This window comes from Psittacula echo, assembly GCF_963264785.1.
Source record: "Psittacula echo genome assembly, chromosome: 7".
In the NCBI taxonomy this organism is placed as follows: domain Eukaryota; kingdom Metazoa; phylum Chordata; class Aves; order Psittaciformes; family Psittacidae; genus Psittacula; species Psittacula echo.
Window position 1 is genome coordinate 39,996,483 of NC_137740.1, and position 21,199 is coordinate 40,017,681.

Consider the following 21,199-nt stretch of genomic DNA (forward strand, 5'->3'; position numbering starts at 1 on the left):
GCTTCAGAGGGTTTCAGGGTTGTTTTGGTTTGTTGGGATTTTTAAAGGCCAACAGATGCTAAGGATGTTGGCTCAGAAACCAACCTGGAGCTCCAGGAGGCTCCAGCTGAGACAGACAACCTCTGGCCTCAGAGAAGGATCATAGAATCATAGAATAGTTAAGGTTGGAAAGGACCTTAAGATCATCTAGTTCCAACACCCCTGCCATGGGCAGGGACACCCGACACTAAACCATGCCACCCAAGGCCTCATCCAACCTGGTCTTGAACCAATAAGACAAGTCAACATCCCTAGGTATGGTGTATGGCTGCTGAAGGGCTTGCAGCAAGCGAAGGAGAGGGGAGGAAGTGGCACTTGGTGTTGCAGAGACCCCTTGTCATGCCCGTAGGCAGGGAAGCCACAGGGCTCAGTCTGCAGAAATGGTGCTTTGCCACCGGCCAACAGCATCTCAGCTTTTCCTTTTGGGCATTTGTGGTGCTGACAGCACCATCTCGTCCATAGATCAAACCTACCTAAATGCTTCTCACCCCTTCCAAAATATCAAACAGAAAAAATTCAAGCATGACGCTAGTTTAAGTTGCATCTCAAAAACCAAACCATACAAACAACAACAGACACCACACACGCACAAAAATAAAAGGGGAGGGGAAGAAAAAAAAAAAAGAAATAAAAAAGAAAAAGACTATTTAAACAACTCTTAACTCCCATTAATCTCATTCTAAGTGAAGACACAACAAAAAAAGATCCCTTGACAGACTCCAAGACTCACATGTGACAAGTCTGAGCAACCAACACCAAGCTGAAAATTCAGTTTCCCAGCACTTTCTATGCCTGCTTAATACAACAAGAGTGAGACATAAAGCATTGGAATTTTTTTGCTCAACATGATTGTAACTTTGGCTGCTTTTAGCTCTTGGAAAAACTGTGTGCAATAGGCAGGTGAAACTCATTTTTAGAGAGCAGTTCAGGCAACACATTCAGGTATAATTTTACACTGTGGTACACACCACCAGAGCAGAAGACATATTAAGGGAGAGTGTCCAAAATCAAGGCAAGAAGAAAGGAATAATAAAAGACTAACATAGCAGCTGCTGCATGAGAAAGACTTGACTTTAATAAGTACATTTAATAACTACATTATTTAAAAGAAGAAACCAAGTCCTGGAGAGTACGCACCAGAGCTAAAGTTGGCTGGGACATCTCAAGTCATTTCAGTGAGATTCTGGTCGGCTTCACACCACGTGAGCAGTCAACAGCACTCCAGATTTGTTTACAACAATGGCAGAAGAAAACAAAACCACTTGTCACAACCGCTTGCACAAACATTCAGCTGGCACTTGCAGAGGGAGCCAGGTGGCCAGGCTGGCTAGGGAACCCATGCCAATCAGGCAGCAAGAGCCACAACAGGATCCAAGGCTGCTCTCCAATAGCTCCTCCACCCCAGGACATGATGTGGGGAGCTCTCAGGGTGAAGCAGAGGCAGAAAGACAAGTTCCTCCTCCCTTGATGGCTGCACTCTATAAGGGCGGCCATCACCCACCAAAGGGCACAGGTCCCAAGTGCCTCCCACACTCTCCAGGAGCTCAGAGCAGCTCAGCCAGAGACACCAGCTGGGAAGGCAGGGACAGGGCAAGCACAGGCTCCCCAGGGGCTGGGAGAAGGATTTGCAGAGGAGGGGAATGCAGGGAACCAGGAGCATGCATTAAGTTGCCTTGAGACAGCAGAGACCACCCTGAATTTACAGCTTTTCAAGACCAGCTCACACACACGGTTCACACACACTGAGCAGAACACAGGCAGCTCCACCATTGCACAGCCCCAACACCTCCTCCCCTCCTGCAGCAACTTCCTCAGACACCCTCAGCAGGATGAGGCAGCAGCAGGGAGGGTGGATCTGGCCACTGTAGGCTACAAAGATGTGTTTGCATGTAATGCTGTAAACTGAACAATGTTTATGTGAATAATTTTGTCCTGTACTTCACCAGGGATTAAATCAGGTTTGCCCTGAGTAAAAGCTGCTCCTACAAAAAATAAACAGCCAACTTAAAAAATGCAGATTACAAGAAACTGACAGGTGTTTGGAGCAATCAATTTTTACATGCATCTTATGCAACGCAGTGCAATTGAACAAACAGAAGATGGCAACAGCCCATCATCAAGTGCCTCATTCAAACAAGGATTTTCCATTTAATACACACACACACAAAAAAAAGGGTTTGAAAAGAAAACCCTGGAAATGCAGCATTGAAATAACAAGATAAAATACTGCATGAGAACACCTTTGATGATGTTTTCTACTGGAACACAGGTTTGTTTTTTCTTTTATTTTTTTTTTAACAGCTTCACTTTAGACACTGTTTTATGCATGATGAAAAGGTTGACATGTATGTATTGTAATATTTGCTTATGTATTTGGATTAATGCAAGCATTCTAAAACTACTTACATTGTTCAGGGGAGATAGTTTCTGGAAAGGAAGATAGGATATTTTGGATATTTATCCTACTTTATAGAAAAGTATTTTAAATGGCTAAAATACCACAGAATGAATCCTATTTTTAATCATCTCTGTGGAAAACCGTGTTCACATAAAGTCTAGTTCCAGAATAAAATTTGTCATTTCGTACTCTTAGGGGTCTATGTACAAACCATATATATACAAAACCACACTGAGAACCATTTTTGGCACTGGGTTGCACAGCGTAAATTCTCATAAGCACCAAATTAGATGAAGCAGCATCCTGGGTTGGTTTTGTGAAATGGTAAATTTAGGACTGGAAGATCAGTTATGTACACACAGACATTAATAACCAAAGACTCTCTTCTTCAGGTCTTATATGGTTAAAGAAAACCAAGACCGAGTGCTTTTACGATGCAAGTAACGGTAAATCACAGAAGGGTTTGTGGCTTGCAAAATTGCGCTCAATAATTGCTGTGTTAAATTCATACTACACCACCACCTCTGGCCTCTGCTTTGCAGCTATTCCCCTTCTAATGCCTTTGCAACACTCGCACAGCTACAGGAACAGGCAGGTACACGCAGCCTGTCTTTTCCACTAACGGAGACTGCTACACAAAATCTTCTAATAACAAGATCCTTTATTTATAAGGCTGCAGCTTTTTCCCCTCTCACTTGGTGCCCTCCCCTTCACATGCACATTGCCTCACCACTAGGCTAAGCAGGTGGCTCATGCTACCGCATGTTCCCAAATGTGCTTAGCACGCAACATAGATGGTACCATCATATTTTTACTTTCTTGTAGCCTTCTCCAGTATTAACCTTTCGAGCTGAATTTTTCTGTGCACTATAAAGCCTATCTTTGTGCACCCAAAAGCATCTTCTGTCTTGCAAGAAGGCACATAGACCCATTACAACAGGTTTTACATCTGCTTGGAGAGAGAGAAACTGGATTCCACAGTCAGCTGTATCCCTTATCAGATGGAACTACAGACAAGCCCATTACTAGTGGATCAGCTATTGGCAGAACAACTGTGCTACAGATGAAGATGGCTTTTCCCATCTTCGTTGCCCACTACTGCTCAGAAACTCTCACCACTTGCATCACTGGAACTAATGCTCATGAGCCTGCTGGACATAAGGCTGCCTGACCACAGCCAGGCTATGAGTTTCCACCAGTCTCCCTCATGTCCGGTTTCATCCAGGTTTTTCTATTTTCTATTTATGCAAATTTCTATTTTCTATTTGCATTATTTTCTATTTTTCAGCTTCTATTTCTTCTATTTTCTAAGCTCCAGCACCTCCTCACCATAAACAACAGAAAACTGACTTTGCATCCCACACACTTCACTGAGTCAAGTCCTATCAGAAGCAGATCATAGAATAAGCACACACCTCCTAAGATTAAACTCAACTATCCTGACTACTAGACAATATTTTAAATATATAGTATAGCAGAGCAGAATCACAGAAAGGTTTGGTTTGGAAGAGACCTTAAAGACCATCCAGTTCCAATCCCCTGCCGTGAGTACGGACATCTTCCACTAGACTAAGTTGCTCAAAGTCCCATCCAACCTGGCCTTGAACACTGCCAGGGATGGGGCAGCCACAGCTTCTCTGGGCAAACTGTGCCAGTGCCTCATCATTCTCACAGCGAAGATTTTTTTCCTAATATCTAATCTAAATCTCCCCTCTTCCTCTTTAAAGCCATTCCTCCTTGTCCTGTCACTACATGCCTTTGTAAAAAGTCTCTCATTTCTACATATGACACATGCTATAGGATTCATTATAGACATGCAGAGCAAGAGAGCTCAAACCCCTCCCAGAATCATAACCTTATTCCAGGTGGATGGTAGGCTTCCTACTCAACTCCAGCAAAGCCCAGGGAGTTACTTCCATGGAAACCCCACCGTTTGTCCCTAAGCCGGGACACAAAGGACAGGTGCACAGGATTCAGGATGCTCCCCTTTCCCAACAGTGGAGCTTGCACATCAAATGGTGAAGCTCAGTGATGGCTGAAGACACAACGAGATGGCCACCTACATGTCTTCTAGCATGTTACATGCTGTCCTTACAGGATGTGGATGCACACATACTATGCTTTCTCACTATCCATTTATTTTTTAACTAAAGGCTACATTTACATCAGATTTCCTCCTAGGAGAAAGTACTGCTATTTCCTATTAAGAATTTTATACAAAAAAAATATCTATTACTCAAAGCAAGTGCACCAGGGGCGATGCCCTTCAAAGAATGGCCTAAAGATACCCCTTCCAGGAGACCAAAGAGATAAATCAGCCAGTAGTTTCTGGAAAACATAGTCACACAAGGGAACAGCGGGGCATCCACATGAAACCCCACTTTGGGAAAGGAAGACGCAGCCATGCGTTCCCAGCACACATGCCAGCCAGATGCTCTGCTCTGAAGTCTGATGACTTGGATGCACACAGCACTGTAAAATCACCCCCAAAATCAGTTTACTTTATCTTGACACAATGTATCTGTGATAATCTTTTATCACTGGTTTTATACACTAACTTACATATACAACACTCCTTTGAAGATGCTGTTTGTGAAGTATTTTCCCAGGGCTAAAAATTCATTATAAAAGAATATCCTAGTCCCCAAATACCAATAACTATATTTGTCTGGATTTGATATGGCATTTTGGTCCCTAGAAGTTCTTCTTGAAAGAAAAAGATACAAGGAAGTGCACAGGAAGTCTCCAGCCCTGACATACCGCTGTCATTTCAGAGAACCACATCAGGACAGAAGTGTACATAAATTCTGGCTGTGCAGTCTGAGACTCCCTTTTTTTATATGGTAAAATATGTAAAACATGGTTTCCTAGGCAGTGGCATAGCAGCAGATCAGACTCAAGCCTGCAAGGAGCACACAATTTATGAACACTTGCAATATTTCTTCATTTAGAAAGCCCTGCATTACTTTGTAATTAAGCAGCCCAGCCAGAACTCCCTGTGCCATCAGGTCATTGTGGAAGAAATGTTATTTGAACATGCACTTAGAGACACCTCCAGACCACTACCTGTGCAAGATTTTTGTCACTGTGTATATTATGCTCTTTACTTTAGAGATTCCTCTAGCAATAACCTTTACTGTAGCTTTGCACCAGTGCTGCTTCCTAAGGATCTTAGAAAGGCAAACTAAAACCCCAAAAGTTCTAAAAATGTGTCTCTGTATTGATGCAGACCAGAATCTCATGAGTTAAGATATAATACACATAATTGTGTAACTAGTGCAACTGTGACTGGGCTTATTCAAGTGCTATCCCCGCTGGACCCTGTGCCACCCTGCAAGACAAAACAGTTGCATTGTGAGCAACAGTGCTGCCATCATAATGCAGTCAGAGACCCCAATGACTCAGTTTCAGACAGATCCTTGTAAGGCCTCAGAAGGCTGTTCAACAACGATCCACAGGCATTTACCCATCAGCAAAACAAAACCAGGCAGGAAGTATTTGCCAGCAGCTTTGATAGGGTAAAAAACAAACTCCAGCAGTTCTGCAACACTTTTGTAATTAGCATGCCTTCTAGTAGGATTAGTCTAGAAAGATATTTATCTTGTTCATCCTGCTTTTAACAGCTTAGAGCTTGGCTACAGATAGAATACTATCTATGTGTTTTCACATTTAGTGGGGTTGGAAACACTGACTACTTCATCAGAAGGTTTTGAGAATGGGGCATAGATCTGTAAGATCAGTAATGACAGATATTGCTTATCTATGGCAATGGTTTGGTGGGGTAAGACCCTTAATTTAATAAAAAACAAGTCTCCGCCTGTCATTCCCATTCCTGTTCACAAAGGCTTCAGAGCTTCCACCCCAACTTGCACTTCTGTCCTCAGACATATGAAGAACCAAACTGTCACCACCAGCTTTTTCAGTCACCAGCTATGCCCTGATACATCGCCAGTTTTCTCCTGTCTCTGAATACATATTCTCCATTTCTGACACAGAAGTCCATCAGCAGGACCATAAAAAGGGTTTCTTTTCATAGGCACTGATTTCAGAAAAAAAGTTAAATTTACTTTCTTCGTAAAATGACAATTAGACCAGCAGAGGAATTTTGGCTTTGGGGGGAAGATGACAACTTGTATAGCTAAAGGTAAAATACATTATTAGTCTGAATCACCAGAAGTATGCGATTTACAGCAGGGGTCTTTGGCAATCACACTCACTGCTTGCTTTCTAACCCTTTGGGAATAGCAGCTGAATCTTTAGATCCCTAAATATCAGATTTGGCTGGCATTTTGGAAAAATATCCATGTTTGCATAACAAAGCAACCCTTTAGTTTGTCCTGCTGTCTAGAGTCATTCCAATGGGGTGAAACTGTACACAAGGCTGAGACATCCTACCCACCCTTCATGCTCTTAATCTTCTGCCCTTGAAAACTGCTTACTTCTCTCTGAAGCACGCAAAAAATTATCTGTGCTGTAACATTTAATCCACCACAGAATGGCAGCTTACACTTGAAAACATTTCTCCTTCTTTGGGACTTCACAAAGACTTCATGGAGAGCAGCATACTTCAATCTTTTACTAAAGGCAGCACTTTGGCTAATGCACTTGGTTAAAATTTGATTTGAATTGTTAAAATAGAACTAAGACCGACATTTCAAACAAAAAGTACAGCAGTGCCATTTGGCCATTTGATGTAATTTCAAAATATAAAGTATGAAAAAGTTATCCCCAAAGTTGCTCCCCCCGGGTTCTGTTGCTTTTCAGCATATTACAATTTTTTAAATAATTTCACACTAATGGTTAAAAAGCTTGAACTCTGTGCTGCATCATGAGATGGGCACAATGTTTCAGGGAGAAACCACATCATACACACATTTTAGCACCTCAACTGGTGTTTAAGATGACTTTTGCCTTCTTAGAATTGACTTCCTTTTCCAATATACACTGGCTACTCATGATCTTCAGAGAGAAAGACCAGTGACACTTCACTTCTGGTACCCAGCACGTGATGTTCTGCTTCTATTGCTCAAAAACTGCTGCAGCCAGAGCTCCCTGCAGCTTCTTTGCATGGGAGTAATGCCAAGGACCACTGCTGGCACAGCCTGCCAGCTCGATCCACAGAAAAAAAAGCAGCAGGTACATCCTTTCCATAGGATCAGCTAAACGTGAAAACATCATCTTAACTCAGCCTTGTATCTGGATGCCTATAACTAGCGAGTGCTTTACAGAGAGTGCACCACTGGAGCAGGCACCACTCTGTCTGCCTTCCTTTTATTTTCTTCCTAATCAATTACTCTTGACCACCATAAAAACAGATTTTTGCGTTAACGAGTAAATTGGTTTGAGTTAGTTCAGCAATTTTATGTTTCTATCAAAATATGATCAAGTTTTAAATAATCAAAAAACTAGGTTTTGGACAAAAAGAGCATGTGAGCATATTAAACATGTATGTCTGGTTTACAGCTATGTAAAACTACTCTCATATGTAGCCTTTTGATAAACTCCACTGGCAATAGTCTCCTATAACCATTCAGTGGAAACACTCTGCTCAAGTAACAAACTTTACAATACATGGAGTGTTTTGTTTAGTTTGTATTGTATTTCAAGTACAGTGATAGTGACCAGAAGCCCCAAATAATAAACAAAATGGAAAAATAACACAACAGGTGAAAGCGAAGTGAGAGGAAGAAAGGAAATGTCACTAATGGGACTGAAAAGTGGATGGCTCTCAAAAGCCACTGGGCAGCTTTGAACAGTTAACATGAAAAGGTGCATTTTGAGGGTTCAGCTTTTCCTCCTTTACCTCAAAAAAATCAAACACTTACAAAATCGTGTTCTTCACTCACTATTAAAGCTAAACATGCTTATATTTATACCTGATGGGCAGCAAAGTCAGTGAGTTACAGCATTAAACCGCAGGCCAGAGCAGCAGGGTCACACTGCCCATCTACATTTATTTTTAAATACTGTGGGTTCAAATCATCAGAAATATTTTACAAAGCACAGAAAATCATCCTTGACTTTGCAAAAATGAAATGGCAACTTTTGACTTCAACCTAAAGAAACTTCCCCTCTAGAAAGAACGAATGCAAGATTCCAGTCAAAGGCAGGCTGCGTTTAACAACCTTCCCATACTCTCACTCTGGGGATGTAATTACATTACGTAAGTGGAGACAAATAAAAATTGTTCTAAAAACACCTCATGAAATTTCAGTGGGTATTGTTCCGAAAAGTCATGGGACTATGAACAGTGACTAAGGATTAACATGAAGCCTGCCCACACAAAGAACAGGCATGCAATGTTCACTGGAGTACTGGGCTCTTCACTGTGTTGCTAGGAAGCCAGTCAGCCTTCCGAGAGCAAATCCAGATCCCCATTAATGCAATTGGTGGAAATCAACTGCAGTGCCAATCTGCTTACAGTGTTATTCTGAGTTACTCAGTATAAATGATTCATGTAATAGTCTACAGTAGTCATAAACATGGTACTGGAATTGTTTTTCTTCAGAGAAACAAAGTCAGTACAAAACCACGGTTTGTTAAACATTCACTCACCCACTATCAGCCCCAGCAGTGCACCCTTCCAGAACTCCACTACACAACATTGAAAAATAAGGACAGGCAGCAGTAACTTGCAATGCGTGTGTTGTTCATTGTATCATTACACTCAGCTGAGAAGCAAGAGCCAGCCCTGCCAAATGCATATTACACCAGACAGCTTTCTCTCAACATTATCAAGGCTGACAAGAACAAGATGCTTCCCTTTCCGTTTCAAAGCATTCTCTGTTTTATCTTTTGGGGGGCTGGGATTTAGGGCAGCAGCAGGGGGAGGGATATGAAAGGCTATCCACACAACTACGATTCAAAATGATATATCTGCTTAAAACATCAAAGCCCCGTTTCTAGGCTGCACAAGAACAACCCATGACCAGGTATGAAACCCAAGGAAAGGAACCAAGCGTTAGAAAGCACTGTGAATCCTCTTTAAGCAAGCTGGAATTTTTCAAGTCAGATTCTCAATTCAAATTGAGCCTTTCAAAATAGGGAACAATAACCATGCAATGAAAATCCAAGCATGCAATCAAAACTGTCCTACAACTTGCCTCATACTGGAGATCAACTCCAGCTCTCTGCTTCAGCTCTACCTGCTCCAGCGTCGGTGTGTACTATGGTCACACCTGGCCACGTGCTTTCAATAAGAACCAAAAGTCTCTAAAACATAAGTTCTGTCCCACTGACAAATGAACACCTCGTGACTGATGACAACATGCATAACGAGAGATGATAGCTGTGTAAGACTTATTGCTTTAGCACATGGCAAATCTTTTAATAAGCAGTTCCCAGAGCCTGGTCTTGATAAGACTGCAGGGATTTCACATGTACCTACACTTCTACCTGCTACAGTGCCAGAGAATAACAGTCTACCATACATAAAATCAAGTGGTTTGTCCATAAAGAAATACCTTTCTTGGAAGAGTACAACACACCCCCGACAAAGGAAAGACAACACACAACTATGTAGGGGACTCAAATGTGCCTGTTTCCTAACAGTTATTACCTTGAGGAGTGCTCATTCACCAGCTGCATCCCAGAGACAAGCTAATCTCTCATATTTGAATGAAAACATAAGCATGATGCATTTCTCCCTCTAACCAGAGCAGGGAGACTGCACAGAAAACCAGTCCCAAGATGGGACCTTGCAGAGGGAAGGGTAGTTCCTGCTCTGCAGAACCAGGGAGCTCACCTGTGGTGGGACGGAATGGTCAGTCTGAGCCTTGCCTTTCCTGAGGCAGGAGTACTGCAAGGTAAGCATAAGCACTCCTGATCACTTCCCTGTGCTCACATCCACCTTATTTAGCTAGGAGAAGTCTACTTTACAGATCTAAATATACCAAATTGTTAAGTCATTCAGGGATGAAGGCTTATGATTGGACTGTAATCAGTTAACCAGCCCAAGAAGGAACATTATACTAGAAAAAACAGAAGATAAACTGCTCTGCCTTGTAAAGAAGAGCTAGTTGTAGCTCATGCTTTCTGTACCCAGTCATGGCAGGGTTCCATGTATCTGCACCTCCTGGCATGACCTGAGTACAGCTGCAGTAAACCTGACACGCTTTAACAGTGTGTTAACGCTGGTTACATAGATGTGGCAGAAAAGACTTCTGTTCTCACGCATGTTCAAGTAACATTAACAAGTCCTGGTTGTGTTGAACTGTAAGAGCCTGTCCTGGGTTCAGCAGCAGCAGTCAGTTTTTCTCCTTCTTAGTAGCTGGTGCAGTGCTGTGTTTTTGACTTTCGGCCTGGGAATAATACTGATAAAGCCGATGTTTTCAGTTGCTGGTCAGAATTTTTACGCTGATCAAGGACTTTGTGAGTCTCATGCTCTGCCAAGGAGGAGGAGAAGCCGGCAGGAAGCAGGGACAGGACACCTGACCCAAACTAGCCAAAGAGGTATTCCATACCACATCATGTCATGCCAGGGGATGTAACTGGGAGCTACCCGGAAGGGCACGTCCTCTTTTATGTCGGGCTCTCTTTTCCGGCGGGCGGTATCGTATTCTCTTCCCTTGTTATTTCTCTTATCATTATTATTATTGGTGGCAGCAGTAGTGATTTGTGTTATACTTTAGTTACTGGACTGTTCTTATCTCAACCCGTGGGAGTTACATTCTTTCGATTCTCCTCCCCATCCCTCTGGGGAGTGGGGGGGGAGAAATAGACTGCGTGGTTCTAATTTACGGCCTGGGCTTAAACCACGACAGAGCCATCTCCAGAAACCCAAGCAATTCTTCCAGCAGGAGTCCCACTTCCACACCACATCATTACCGTCAGGTTCAACATGGTGCACATTCACCTCAAGCACACAGGTGGTTTGGGGCCACTTTGAGGAAACTGGAAAATAAAAAAATTAGGGGGATAGAAATAACATACCACACAACAGTGCTTCCTCCCCATCTGCCTACACAACAAAAATAGCATAAACACAGCAGCACAAACTGCCACAGCATAACACCTTTGACACTTTGCAACAGGCCTGTTGCCATAACAGACTCGCAGCCTCCCTTGAAAATCCTGATGTTGTCTTCAATCTGCTTTGTAACCACCTCCTCGGCTTCTTTTCAAACAGAGACAGGGTAAAAACCCTCCTTCTGCACTGTAACCTGTGTGCTGGTGCCCTTGGAGAATGGTCAGGAAGGGAGGGTGTGGAAAAGTCAAAAAAGCTCCTCATTCTGCACTGATAATTAAAGCTGAAGGGCGTCTGGGGAAGCCGGCTACCAGCCTGGGCTGTGCTCTGGACTCCACTGCCAGTTTGCTTTGAGTTGCTCAGTCTTCAAACAAGAATTTTAAGTTTTCTTGTGTGGCATTTTACTCTACCAGAGCCCAGTCCTTCAGTGACAAGTCTGCCATATTAGCCTGGAGGAAAGACTATTTCTGTCACACAAAGGCTGGCAGTCTGATCCAAACTGTTAGCTGCAGGCTCAAATCTTGATTTTCTGATGAATCAGCAAAAAAGGTTATTCAGTTCTTTCACTCAATTGCTTCAAACAACAGAAACAAATTTTGAATGTTTCAGCTATTTCCTCACTGCTCAAGTTTTCAATTTTGCTTGGCCTCCTCCAAGAGTCTGTGGTGCTGCACATGAAGTGAGAACTGTCCTCAGGAGGGAGAGATTTGATCGAGGCTGGTGGATAATTTTGCTTTGCCAAGAAGTTCCTCTTTTCCATTACTTTGTGTTTCTCTACCAAATGCACTTGTCTTGGCAGACTGCACTTTTCTTCCTCTTCTGCAAGGATTTCATCTAGACGCAAACGGAACATTGCTTATTTTAATATTAGGCTTAGATGAGGAAGCCATTGGAAAAAGTTTGTCGTGGGACACACTCTGGAAGTTGACCTTGGTCCCAAAAGGCCAAGACTTTTGCTGCAGCAACAGGCAAACAAAAACAAAGAAGCAACAAAAGGGTGGAGTTTTTTAGACTGAATTACAAAGCGCTTGTGATCAGCCAAAGCCTTATCTGACCCATTCCTCTTGTCCTTGCTTCAAAAAATGACAACAGGATGGATGGAAAGAGATGACAAAGTGGCTGACTGCGAGCCTTCCAGACAGCACCTGAAAAGCCTTGTTCATTGTCGTGCCTGATCCTTGCTCAGCTGCAGCTGGTCTGCCAGAGGAGAGGCCAACAGGGCAGGGCTGCCCTTGGCTGTGCTGCGATCAAGGAGGCTTGTCCCAGAGGAGCCAACTCTAGCGAACCTTCCTAGGGAATGGGCTTCATGGCTCAGGCAGCCCCTGATCCCATCTTGTGGCAGTGGACTCTCAAAGAGATGATGGCACTGTGCCCCACTGGGAGCAGAGCTGGACACCTGCCTGAACACAGGCTAGGAATGAACACGCTTCCCCCACAGAGCTGTGCTCCCATCACACAGCCAAGAACCTGGGCTATCTCCCACCCTGCACAAGGCCTGGGTCTGCCACCACGGGACTGCAGCCCAGCTGTAGAGAAGAAATAGCTTGTGCTGCCACCAACTCTTGTCTCACAGTGTAAACCTGAGCTCCCAGCTCACAGGCATGACTCCTCTCTAGCCAATTTCCACATTCGGAATGAGAATGAGAATGGAAACAGAAACCATATTTTTCCAAAACATGTTTCAGTTAAAATAATACCCTATGGCAAACAAGAAAAGCAACAGGCTTCTCAAGGGCCCCCTGCCTGAACCCCTTGGTAGGAGAACATGCCCCAGCAATGGCCGCCCACCATCCCCAGCAGAAACCCCCCCCAGTCTGGCAAACTGCTCGGAGCAACATGGCTCCTCCCGGCTGCTCCCAGCCTGTGCCACCACGCTGGGCATCAGAGCAAAGCAGGAGGATGGCCCCATCAAGCTGCCCAATAAGAGAGGGGAAAGGTGTCAAGTGGGGCCTAGGCATACAAGGACACTGGGCATGCACATGTGTGTGCACACACATAAGGAAGCAGCTGGCACAAGGGATGAAGTGGGGCTGGTCACACTGGGTAGGTGTGCTGAAACAGTTACACTCATGACATGGGTGCAGGATGGGGAAAAGAGTAAAGGGACATGCAAGTGCTCCTCCAAGGGTGGCTGACCATCAGGAGAAGGGTTAAAACCCTCAACCTCTGGTACTCACCACTTCTTCCTGTTACAAATTTAACTCTCTCTTCTCCTGAGGCACACGAAAAGCTATGACTCTTTAGGGCAGATGGATTTCCTTCAGTTTGCTTGAAACAGAAGCCTGATGACATCATCTACCTGGACTTGTGCAAGGCGTTCAACACTGTCCCACATGACATCCTTGTCTCTAAATTGGAGAGACATCAATTTGATGGGTGGACCACTCGGTGGATAAAGAACTGGCTGGATGGCCGCACGCAAAGAGTTGTGGTCAATGGCTCAATGTCCGGCTGGAGACCGGTAACGAGTGGTGTCCCTCAGGGATCGGTGTTGGGACCGGTCTTGTTCAACATCTTTGTCGGTGACATGGACAGTGGGATTGAGTGCGCCCTCAGCAAGTTTGCCAATGACACCAAGCTGTGTGGTTCGGTTGATACGCTGGAGGGAAGGAATGCCATCCAGAGGGACCTTGACACGCTTGTGAGGTGGGCTGATGCCAACCTGATGAAGTTTAACCATGGCAAGTGCAAGGTCCTGCACCTGGGTCGGAACAATCCCAGGCACAGTTACAGGTTGGGCAGAGAAGAGATTCAGAGCAGCCCTGCGGAGAAGGACTTGGGGGTGTTGGTCGATGAAAAAATGAACATGAGCCAGCTTCAGTGTGAGCTTGCAGCCCAGAAAGCCAACCGTATCCTGGGCTGCATCAAGAGGAGCGTGACCAGCAGGTCGAAGGAGGTGATCCTGCCCCTCTACTCTGCTCTCGTGAGAACTCACTTGGAGTATTGTGCGCAGTTCTGGTGTCCTCAACATAAAAAGGAGATGGAACTGTTGGAACAAGTCCAGAGGAGGGCCACAAGGATGATCAGGGGACTGGAGCACCTCCCGTATGAAGACAGGCTGAGAAAGTTGGGGCTGTTCAGCCTGGAGAAGAGGGGGCTGCGTGGAGACCTCATAGCAGCCTTCCAGTATCTGAAGGGGGCCTACAAGGATGCTGGGGATGGACTGTTCATCAGGGACTGTAGTGACAGGACAAGGGGTAATGGGTTCAAACTTAAACAGGGGAAGTTTAGATTGGATATAAGGAAGAAATTCTTTACTGAGAGGATGGTGAGGCACTGGAATGGGTTGCCCAGGGAGGTTGTGAATGCTCCATCCTTGGCGGTGTTCAAGGCCAGGTTGGATGAGGCCTTGGGTGGCATGGTTTAGTGTGAGGTGTCCCTGCCCATGGCAGGGGGGCTGGAACTATATGAACTTAAGGTCCTTTCCAACCCTAACTATTCTATGATTCTATGGTATGAGGTGTGACACAAAGTCCATAGGACATGAATCCTAAAGTTACAGCCCATCAGCCCACGGGGAAGATGTAGTGCAACAGGGCCCACAGAAGCAGTGCTAGCGAAGCAGGCTGTTATCCACTGGCATGATCCCCACAGGAGCTGCCACAGCTCAAGAAGACTGCCCTAAGAGGACAGAGCCCAGCGTTAGGAAGCTGAGAGGAGACCAGAATGCGCCCCAGCCTCTGACACACAAGAAAGTAACTGAAACCAAACTTTCACATCACAGTACCTGCCTACCTAGCAGAAGGTACGTTCATTTGTTCATGCCTTTGGGCCCTTCTTGTAAGGTGATAAACACTCACAGAAGGAAAGTCCACGAGGAAATTGTTTATTTAACAGAGGGTTTGGGTATGCTTTGTAAAGTAAAACAAAGCTCAAGTCATGTACTAGATGTTTAACAACACTAATGTATCCAACTTACGTACTTCACTTTTTTTTGAACATATAAACCTCAATTTATCTCCCCAAAACTCAGATCTCTCTCAGAACATACTACTTTCTCACCTTCATAGCTTTTCCATTACCATGTGCTTGATTTGAAAGCCTCCCAAGTAAATATATGGGAACAACAGGAAAGGAAGAAGACAGAAAAGGGATTAAGGGCAAAGAAAAAAAAATAATAAAAGAAGAAGAAGAAGAAGAAAAGGAGAAAGACATATACAAAAGATTCCTCCCAGATCTCAAGAATCCATCTTAGCCTTTGAGCATGCCCTGAGGAACCCCAGCATAAGCCCATGCACTCCAATGCAGAACTCTCCCATTAACTAAGGCAGCAGCTCTCCAGGCAGTAAGCTTCACAGGAAAGGTCACAGCCAGGCCTGGGAACAGTTTAAGAAAACACCAGCCCCCAAATTAAAATCGCTTGGTGCTTTGCCAACTGCACAAACGTGTCCTTCTTGAAATCGGTTCAACACTGAACTTCATGGAAGTACGTCTAAGTACACAAAAATAGCACTGGCCATCTGCAGCCCTGGAGATCTCAACCACATTTGGCCACGCAGCAAGGCACAACTCCACAGCTCTTCAGCCTTCTGCCTGCAGACAAACAGCACACTCCGACCCACAATCGCTACCAAGGCAGATAATGAAGATAATATTGCAAGGCATTTGCTTAAAGAGCTAAAGCCCGTCCAGCTGTAAGGGAGCTGCCAATGGATAATGCAGAGGAGACAGAACACTGTGCTCCAGCCAGTGAGTAACAGAACCGCCTGCAGCTTACACAGTTTTTACAGTGGTTTACATTACAAGGGCTTGTAAAGGGCTTATTCTGTAAATCTGCTTCATAGCTGAAGAGAGACCCCACATGCAATTTTATACTTCTTTCCAGGTGAAAGACTGCCTTTCCATTACATGCTTCTGTACATTACCAACGCTGTCAAAGATTTGCTTTAATTTTTTAGTAACCAGCACTATAATTATTTTTTTAAACTACGGTACAAATAGGGTGAACAGGAAATCACCCATGCGTTACGCAAACCACAAACAGATCACTTGGAATACAAATGAGTTATCATAACTGTAAATAAATACAGAAAACCAAGGCAAACTCCCACACCTGTTCAGCTGACACACGGAACTGCCTCAAGCTGCACCACCAAAGGGCTGCTGACCTGCAGGTAAGGATTGCTCTGTACCGTATATCATGGCAAAAGATACTTTTCTAAAGCAACTGCATTTGGTTTAATTTATGGCTGAGGAAACATAACTATGTAAAACAGTGTAAACATCAGAAAATAGAATTAAAAATCAAATATTACTATTAGCAATAATACTACTATGTTACTATTAAAATAGAGTATCAAAGGGAACAATTTCTTCACTTGAGCCAGATTTTACTTCTTTTAAATACTCACTTTTAGGACAATAAAACTATTCATTAAAATGCTTTATTGACATACTGTCCTGGTTTCAGCTGGGACAGAATTAATTTTCTTCCTAGTAGCTGGCAGAGTGCTGGTGTTTCAGATTTAGGATGAGAATGATGTTCATAAGACGGATGTTTCAGTTGTTGCTGAGTGGTGCTTACCCCAAGCCAAGGGCTTTCCAGCTTCTCAAGCTGCCCTGCCAATGAGGAGGCTGGGGGGCATGAGAAGCCAGGAGGGGACACAGCTGGGACAGCTGACCCCAACCGGCCCCAAGGATATTCCAGACCCCATGGCACCATGGTCAGCATGTGAACGGAGGGGAAAGCTGACCAGGGGCTGCTGCTTGGGAATGGCTGGGCATCAGTCAGCAGGCAGTAAGGAATTGGGTTTCATATGTATCAGTTGTTTTTCTTAGGTTTTATTTCTCTCTCTTGTTATTTTCATTTTTATTACTATTTTATTTTATTTATTAAACTGTTCTTACCTTCACCTCCATGTTTTCTCACTTTTACCCTTTTGATCCTCTCCCCTGTTCTACCGGGAGGGAGTGAGTGAGTGGCTGCATCAGACTCAGTTGCTGGCCAGGATTAAACCACGACATATACTCCTACTGGAATAATTCCAAATTTGACTCGACAGCTTCTTCTAAAAGCTGGTCTGTTTAATCCTTTAATATCAAATTTTGAACTGATCGTTCCTAATACCCTGGTCCTAACATTTCCTCTTATGTCCACCACGCCCTAATTAAGATACTATAACTGACAGAAGATAGGGAGGACCTGGGTGTGGGGAGGAAGGAAAAAAAGAATATATTTGAGTTAGATCTGAAAATCTACATGCAAACAGCTCAAAACATTGCTTAAGTTTCAGTGTGAATACCAGGGTTTGCACAAATACATCATACACTCTTATCTTTTAATGCTAAAAGGTTGTGGGGTTAGAATAATTTAGACCCTTGTCTGAAAATCAGAGCTAAAAAAAAATAGAAGGAAAAATATAATTTATCAGGAAAATTAGGCTGTTAAATTTCAAATTTCAAAAGTAGCATAGGGACTTCTGGACAGTAAAAAGAAATTAAACAATTACTGATGGGTTTCACAAGACAGAAGTAAAATTGTGCCCTTGAGGTGTCCTCATGCTGCAACCAAAGGAACTTGCACGGCCCTTCAAAGAACCTGCTACTGTAACAAGAAATAAACAATCTAATCTACAGCTGCTCTTGATACCTGTTGACTCTCCTCACTTGCTTTGTCCTTCAGAACACCAGAAATTAATTGTACATGCCAAGAAAACATCCCATATAGTCTAACTGATCATACCTTTGGTCAGGAAAATCTGTTACAAAATGCTGCCAATGCTAAACACTGTTGCACTATGTGGTGTCACCTTAGGTGGCCAGTTCACCTGCCAAGTCAGTAGCAGTAAGTCTTTTACTTAAGCTTTGCTTGTGAAGGCAGCAGAAGCACCATGCAGGAGGGTGACACCCTAAAAGCGCAGCTGTTGACACAGCCAGACCACACTCCGGCAAGTCCCAGCAAAGGCATGGGGTGACAGGGCTCTGGCATGTCCACATGTCACATCTACTTACCAAATTCACCTGTGCCCCGGCTCCTGCCAGGGCAGTGTCCTGCACTACTCTGTTTTGGTCTAACCTGAGGACAGAAATGTTCATTTTCCTGGTTGCTGGGTCACCTGAAAATGTCCACTTGCAACATGTATTTCTCTTTTTAAAGGTTGAGCAGATGCGTAGGAGAGAAAGGAAGGATGGGAGCAAGGAGAACAGAAACTCAGGACTCAGATCTGCAGCAGGTTTAGAAACAGATGTTTTGTATACAACGAAATGAGAATTCATCCACAATTGTGAAGAAGTCAAGATTTTCACCACAATATGGTGTACTTCTGAAAGGTGTTGATGGGATTCCTCTCAGCCCAGTCACTGGCAGGAAATGCTTGTAACGCAGTGAATTTACAAGCTTGGGAGTTGTTTTTGCAAATATAAGGTACGAGAAACAGTTACAATCATTAATTCATAGGGATTTATGACTACTGGCTGTGTTATACAAAGACGTTCAAATCTTCACACCCCCACCCAAGAATTACAAAGCCAACCAAAAGAATACAGCCAGCCAGGGACAAATAACAGCCCAACAAAGAGATGTTACAGCTTTATTTCATGGTTTTTTGTTAAGATAACATTGCACAGGTTAGATAATACAGCCAATTTATGTCAAATTGCACAAGCCAGCTGCTGCCTTCAGTTAAGAGATGAGGAAGAATACACAATTCAGGCTAGGACAAGCTGCTGCCCAGTGCAAAGCACAGGGCTCCAAGTGGATGAATGCAGTGATGGCCAGGGTGCTGTCACCTTGCCAGGTGACACAGGGTCCCTGTCTGCCAGACCAGTCAAGGGGCTGCAGTTCCTGCACAGGCATTAGTGATGCTATGTGGGGATATGGCAGAAGGGGTGACTGTGTAAGGCTTGGGGATGAGATGCACACAGGAGGAAAAAAGCACAGTACACAAAGCAGTTAGTTCACAAACCCCAAAAGTACCATCAGGATCGGCACAGGATGTTAAGAAAGCTGTAAAGGACAGCATTTTGAGTTGGAAGATGTTTGAGTCCAGTTTTTTGTTTGATCCACTCCACATTCAGGAAGTCAGGAGTTTGTAAATAAAATAGTACAGCATGAAAAAAATACCTCCCTCTATCACCGACAGCGACATCCTCACTAGAATATCCTGAATTTGCTTTTTTGGATCAAAAGTACTGTTAAGATTGAAAGAGTTGTTCACACTTCTGTTCTTCCATCTCCTAACCGTAGCTGCAGACAGGACATCACAGTATCACACAGTATCACAGTATGTTAGAGATTGGAAGGGACCTCAAAAGATCATCTAGTCCAATCCCCCTGCCAGAGCAGGAACACCTAGATAAGGTTACACAGGAATGTGTCCAGGCGGGTTTTGAATGTCTCCAGAGAAGGAGACTCCACAACCTCCCTGGGCAGCCCGTTCCAGTGTTCTGTCACCCTCACTGAGAAGAAGTTTCTTCTCAAGTTTAAGTGGAACCTCTTGTGTTCCAGTTTATACCCATTACCCCTTGTCCTATCATTGTTTGCCACTGAGAAGAGCCTGGCTCCATCCTCGTGACACTCCCCCTTTATATATTTATATACACTAATAAGGTCCCCCCGCAGTCTCCTCTTCTCCAAACTATAGAGACCCAGCTCCCTCAGCCTTTCCTCATAAGGGAGATGCTCCACTCCCTTAATCATCTTAGTTGCCCTGCGCTGGACTCTCTCCAGCAGGTCCCTGCCCTTCTTGAACTGAGGGGCCCAGAACTGGACACAATATTCCAGATGCGGTCTCACCAGGGCAGAGTAGAGGGGAAGGAGGACCCCTCTCGACCTACTGACCACCCCCCTTCTAATACACCCCAGGATGCCATTGGCCTTCTTGGCCACAAGGGCACAGTGTTGGCTCATGGTCATCCTGCCGTCCACTAGGACCCCCAGGTCCCTCTCCCCTACACTACTCTCTAACAGGTCGTTCCCCAACCTATATTGGAACCTGGGGTTGTTCCTGCCCAGATGCAGGACTCTACACTTTCCCTTGTTATATTTCATCAAGTTTCTCCCTGCCCAACTCTCCAGCCTGTCCAGGTCCCGCTGGATGGCAGCACAGCCTTCTGGCGTGTCAGCCACTCCTCCCAGCTTAGTGTCATCAGCAAACTTGCTGACAGTACACTCAATTCCCTCATCTAAATCATTGATGAATATATTAAATAATACTGGTCCCAGTACTGACCCTTGAGGCACTCCACTAGATACAGGCCTCCAACTAGACTCTGCCCCATAGACTACAACTCTCTGGCTTCTGTCCTTCAGCCAGTTTGCAGTCCACCTCACTACCTGATCATCCAGGCCACACTTCCTCAATTTAGCTATGAGGATGCTGTGGAAGACTGTGTCAAATGCTTTGCTGAAGTCAAGGTAGACCACGTCCACCGCTCTGCCATCATCCATCCACAATGTTATTTCCTCATAAAAGGCTATGAGGTTGGTCAAGCATGACTTCCCCTTGGTAAAGCCATGTTGACTGCCCCTCATAACCCTCTTATCCTTGACATGCCTTAAGATGGCATCAAGGATAAGGTGTTCCATCACTTTCCCAGGGATGGAGGTGAGGCTGACCGGTCTATAGTTACCCGGGTCCTCCTTCTTGCCCCTTTTGAAGACTGGAGTGACATTTGCTTTCCTCCAGTCCTCAGGCACCTCTCCCGTTTCCCAAGACTTGGTAAAGATGATGGAGAGTGGTCTAGCAATGACTGCCGCCAGTTCCCTCAGCACCCGCGGGTGCATCCCATCTGGACCCATGGATTTATGGATGTCCAGATTGCTCAACTGGTCTCTAACCCATTCTTCATCAACTAAG

General features: G+C 44.4%; 1 protein-coding gene across 1 annotated transcript in view; it reads right to left on the reverse strand.

Annotated features, from left to right (window-relative positions):
* The window catches only part of MED12L (mediator complex subunit 12L), a gene marked incomplete at its 3' end in the record, with an annotated part of 159,930 nt that overhangs the window by 77,176 nt on the left and 61,555 nt on the right, over positions 1-21,199 (reverse strand). The gene's annotated exons all lie outside the window — the stretch shown is intronic.